Source organism: Peromyscus maniculatus, chromosome 22, assembly GCF_049852395.1.
Source record: "Peromyscus maniculatus bairdii isolate BWxNUB_F1_BW_parent chromosome 22, HU_Pman_BW_mat_3.1, whole genome shotgun sequence".
Classification (NCBI taxonomy): domain Eukaryota; kingdom Metazoa; phylum Chordata; class Mammalia; order Rodentia; family Cricetidae; genus Peromyscus; species Peromyscus maniculatus.
In genome coordinates, this window is record NC_134873.1 from 42,103,224 (window position 1) to 42,108,549 (window position 5,326).

The window sequence follows — 5,326 nt, forward strand, 5'->3', positions numbered from 1 at the left end:
CTTTCTTCTGCCCCCATATTGGCTCTTTATTTGACCATCAGGTGTTTTAGACAGACACAGTAACACAGCCTCAGAGTTAAACAAACACAACATTAAAAAAAATGCAACACATCCTTGCATCATTAAAGCAAATGTCCCACAGCATAAATAAATGTTACACACCTTAAAATAATATTCCACAACATTCCAGAGTTGCTATAGATGTATGAAATTGCATTGATCTAGCACATTCACTTGATTCTCATCCTAATTGTGAATTATCAATATTAGACCTGGTCACCCATGTGAGGACATTTTCATAACAGATGTCACACAGCTGCTATGGCTTGGATATGGTCCACCTGCCTCCCAACTAAGTGCACTGGAAACCTAATCCCCGATGCAGAACACAGTGGGACACAGTGGGCGTTGGAGACACAATGGCAGATGATTAGGTCCTCCATGATCCTCCCCTTAAAAAAATCAATTGGTACTGACGATAAAAGGCCTTGAGGCCTCAAGTTTAATATCCTATTCTCTCAACTTTTCTTTGACCTTCCTCCATGGGACGATATAGCAGAAAGGATCTGTCAAATGACTGCCTCTGGATTCTAGACTTGCCGCCATCTAGAACTATGAGAATATAAATTTATAGTCACTATGAATCACCTTGCCTGGGTTTTTCTGTTATAGCAGCACAACTCAGAATGATACAGCTCACATGACTCTCAGTAGAAACAACTGGCTAGCCAGGGGCATTTTCTCCAGTAACTGGGATTCTTTTTTTTTTTTTGGGGGGGGGTGAGGGGTTAGACTACGGTACCAGGTGGAAGACATACATTGTCCCCTTGGAAGACAAGTGGCCGCAACACACACATACAGTGAAGTGGGATGAATGAAGTCATGGGGATCATGTGAGGTGGTCTGGAAATGGAGAGGAGGAGGAGCACAGTTTACTCCTCTGGTCAAGGTATCGACTCAACTCTTCAGAACAGACACTGAAGGGTGGAGTGGAGCCTGATGTAGGCAGCCCATTAGAGAGACGCGGAATGGACTGAGTTACTGAGGGCAGGGCTTCTAAGGAAGTATGCATGGTAGAAGCCGGAGTCTCAGAACTAAGACCCTTGCTTATGCATGTGAAGTTCTAGGAGGCCCACTGAGCTGCAGGGGTCGGGTGGCGACAAGCTGAGGGGGACCTAAAATTACCCTGATTGCAGGTGATTGGCTGTGCCCGGATGGTACTTCCTGATTCCTCTAACTTCCCCCGGAAGGGCTCAAGCTTTCATCCTAGATCGCCACCCTTCTTTCCATCTTCTCCCTTTTCCTCTTTCCAGGTGTTGGCGTGTCTTGGAGCCAAAGGGAAGAGGAAGGAAAGGAGTAGAGAAAGGCCTGTTTCCTAGGACATCCCAAAGGATTGCATGAATGTCACAGCTCCCGCTATTAGCAATTATATTCCTTGGAGTCAATGAGCCACCCTCAGTTAGAACACAAACGAACCGGATGGAGCCGCTCATAGCCTGTTAAGTGCTAGCTTATTAAGTAACTTATTAAATATTAAAGTTATTGAGTATTAACCTTATCAGTAGCTTATTAAATAGCTTATTAAACATGACACAGGGCAGTAGCATGAAGTGAATAAAAGTTGGAGTGATTATACTAAAGTGCTAATGATACAGAGAGTCTCTCTTTGTAGGACAGGCAATGAGCTAAGCATGCTTTAAGTATTCTCTCCTTTAATCCAGAAAAACAATGCTGTCACCACCACCCATGCAAATGGGAGAGCTGAGGCCTGAACATAAAGCTGCTTGCCTTTAGAGGTGCCTACCAAAGACCAAGGGGGCAGAACCTGGACTCTGTTACGGGTGGTATGACTGAGCACCACCCCCTACACACACACACACACACACACACACACACACACACACACACACACACGGTCAGCATAAGGGTTGTTTGCTGGGTTGGAGCAAGAGGTTTTAGAAATAAATGCTGCTGCAAAATGTTGGGTGGGACCCAAGTTGAGATCCAGGGGACCTACAGGAAGTAGGATGCTTTTTATGAAGTCTCGAAATGGAAAATGCACCAAGATGCTCTTCAGGGGTGTGTGTGTGTGTGTGTGTGTGTGTGTGTGTGTGTGTGTGTGTGTGTGTGTGATTGGATAGTGAACCTAAGTTCTGGTACATTCTAGGTAAGTGCTTTGCTTTTTCCATTGAATTACAGCCCATCTCTGTTGAAGTTTTTGAGACAGCTGCCCAGGCTGACCTTGAACTCATTCTGTAGCACAGGCCTTGAGCTTTTTTAATATATACCTGCATATCTGGTATATACAAATGTGCATATGTGTGTTTGCTGGTTTGTGGACACACCTGTGGGGAGTTGGGTGTGAATGTATTGTTTGCGTCCATGCCAACTCTGACGTCAACATCGTCTTCTTCCATTATTCCCCACCTTATACTTTGAGGCAGGGTCCCTTGTTGAACCCAGAGTTTTGGCTAAGTTGGACTAGACATCATACTCCAAGAAGGCCCTGTCTCTGCCTGGGTGCTGGGATTACAGGCAGGCCACACACCCTCCCTGCTTTTATTCGAGATCTGGGGACCCAAATTCCCAGCTTCAGGCTTCATGGCAAGGGCTTTACCTTGCCATGCATCTCTCCAGGCCTAGGCCTTGAACTTGTGATTCTCCTGCTTCAGCCTTCTTATTTCTTCCTAATTCCAAGTATTATTCTTTCCCATTTGCTGTTTGCATCTGGGGTTTTGTTTAAGGGTTTCTTCCTGGCCTGTGGTAACAGACATGCATACAGCAACTTCTGTGTATATCAGGTGTCTCTGTTAGTATTGCATCGGTCTATCTCTGGGCTAAAACCACATCATCTTACCTGTACACTGCTACCATGAAAAGGCATCCACCGGGACTGGTTCCCATAATTTATGTTCAGCCATTGCTCTCATAATTGGTTTCTCTCCTTCCGTTTCCTCCTCCCCACTACCTCCTCACTATCCTTCTCGTGGGTGGAATATCAAAGCTGTTTGTGGACCATGGTTCTATATACACTCCAGCTCCACTTTGTTAATTTTCGTAGACAGTTCAGTTTGGATTTCCCTTCCTGCGCCACTGGGTCATCAAGTAGCTGTAATATTGTCTCTTAGGTTCGCAGGTTGGGGCTAATGTAACACGTGAATCTGAGTGACTTCTCGGCTCTAGCTACAGGGCTCAGAAGAAGAAAGTCTACTTTGGGGTTCAACAAGGGTGTCAGGAGACCTGAACTAAGGACATTCTATTCAGCAGCGTCTCTAATGGTCCCCACAGAAATCCCACAGTGTCAGCACATCCAGGCACCAGGCACTCACCCAGGCCTGTTTCGAGGGCAACCCATTGTAGCTCAAACACATCCTCTCTCTACTCATTCTGCCCCCTTGCCAACTTCCTCCATTACTGCAAGAGCTGTCCCAACTGCCTGGTTCCCAGCAGTAGAAAAATCTGAAATGACCCTAGGCTTTGAGTCCTCATCCTTTCCTCTTCCACTCTTTATCAAGCTGTCAATTCTATGCCGGAGTCTCTTAAATCTGACCTCTTCTCCTCCTCCATCGCTGCTGCGTTCTCTAACATTCTAGACAGTTTCTCCCAGCCTCCTCTGCTCCCAGTCTCCCCAGCCCCACCCGGTCCGTTAGCGACTTGTCTTGTCTGCTGAAGGGAGGGCAGTGGGAGCCCTCTGCCTTAGTAGGAAGGGATGATTTGCCATTGCACTGGTTAAAATAGTGTCGCACGCCTTTAATCCCAGCACTCGGGAGGCAGAGCCAGGCGGATCTCTGTGAGTTCCAGGCCAGCCTGGGCTACCTAGTGAGTTCCAGGACAGGCACCAAAGCTACACAGAGAAACCCTGTCTCGAAAATCCAAAAAAAAAAAAAAAAAAAAAATAGTGTCAATGCCATCACTGAGTTTTTTCGATGTTGTTGCCCCCCCCACACACACACCTGGTCATTGGTCCACTCTCCTTGGCATTGCTAGAGATCACGTGCTAAGATCTTCCCCACGGGTATGCTATGATGTTGAGCTGAAGCTGTTTTCTGAGATCTCAGCGGTGAGCATTTTGTTAATATAGCAATGACTGGTAATGCTGTCATGGTGGGTTTCCCATTTCCTGGTTTTTTGTTTTTTTGTTTTTGGTTTTTCAATACAGGGTTTCTCTGTGTAGCTTTGTGCTTTCCTGGACCTCGCACTGTAGACCAGGCTGGCCTCGAACTCACAGAGATCCGCCTGCCTCTGCCTCCCGAGTGCTGGGATGAAAGGCGTGCGCCACCACCGCCCCGCTGGGTTTCCCATTTCTTGTTTGGCTCGCGTCTTGGTGTGCACATCCTGCCATACCTGCCCTCAACCATCCCTTCCACATTCTTGAAAGAAGCTCTGCCAAACTGAACACACCGCCCTGGACTCACCAAGCCCCACCCCACCCACCCCCGACCCCCTTTCCAAAGGCCCTTTACTTGGCCCCAAATGCCTTCTTTTCCTCCATCTTCTCACAGCCATGTTTCCTGTGACGCCTACAGATCTTCCAAAGAAAAGCAAGAGATGATTCCCCGTTTCCATGCCCCTCTTCTCGTGTCTGCTGTAATTCTACCTTGCTGCGCTCGGCTTTGCGTGGAGTTGTGCAAATCATGTCGCTGCCCCTTAGCACACTCCCTGCCGGTGCGTGATTTCCTGGTTTACCTGTTTTGACTTCACCCCGGGCCCTAGTGAAAAGTTTAGTTTCTGGTAATTTTGGTTATTTTATGCCACCTGGCATCAGAGCCTTCTTTCCATGCCCCAAGAAAAATACTCCCCAACAGTGGAGTTCTTCCCAAATAAACAGTCCTCAGTACTAGTGTCCCCAGGGAAGCGGCCTCAGTAACCAAAGGAACTAGGTCTCCAAACAGGTAGAGTAGTAGTAGGTCAAGGCTGTCTTAGGCGCCATTCCTGCCCCTGAGAGGGCGCTGCTCCTAAGTCAAATCCCCAGGGCAGACAGAGTCCACGCGGCCGCAGAGCGTCTGCCCACAGACATGGCGGCGCCCTGCTCGGCTTCGCGGCGCCCGGACCGTGGGGCCGGCTGGGCTTTGCCAGTTCTCGGGGACTTCCTGCACGACTGGCATTTAAACGCGCGCCGGGGGCGGCGGGATGCTGCGGATGCGGAGCCCTGTGCGCCGCCGCTTACTCCGATCTGCTTGGGCACCACTGCAGGGGAGCCCGAGCATCCTCTAGCCACGCATCTGGGGAGACCCAGGGTCCCCTGCACCCGTTCCCTGACAGGTTTGCTTTTAATTTCCAAGGTTGCAGCTCTCTTGCGCTCAGCCGGCAGCATCCTCCTCCCCAG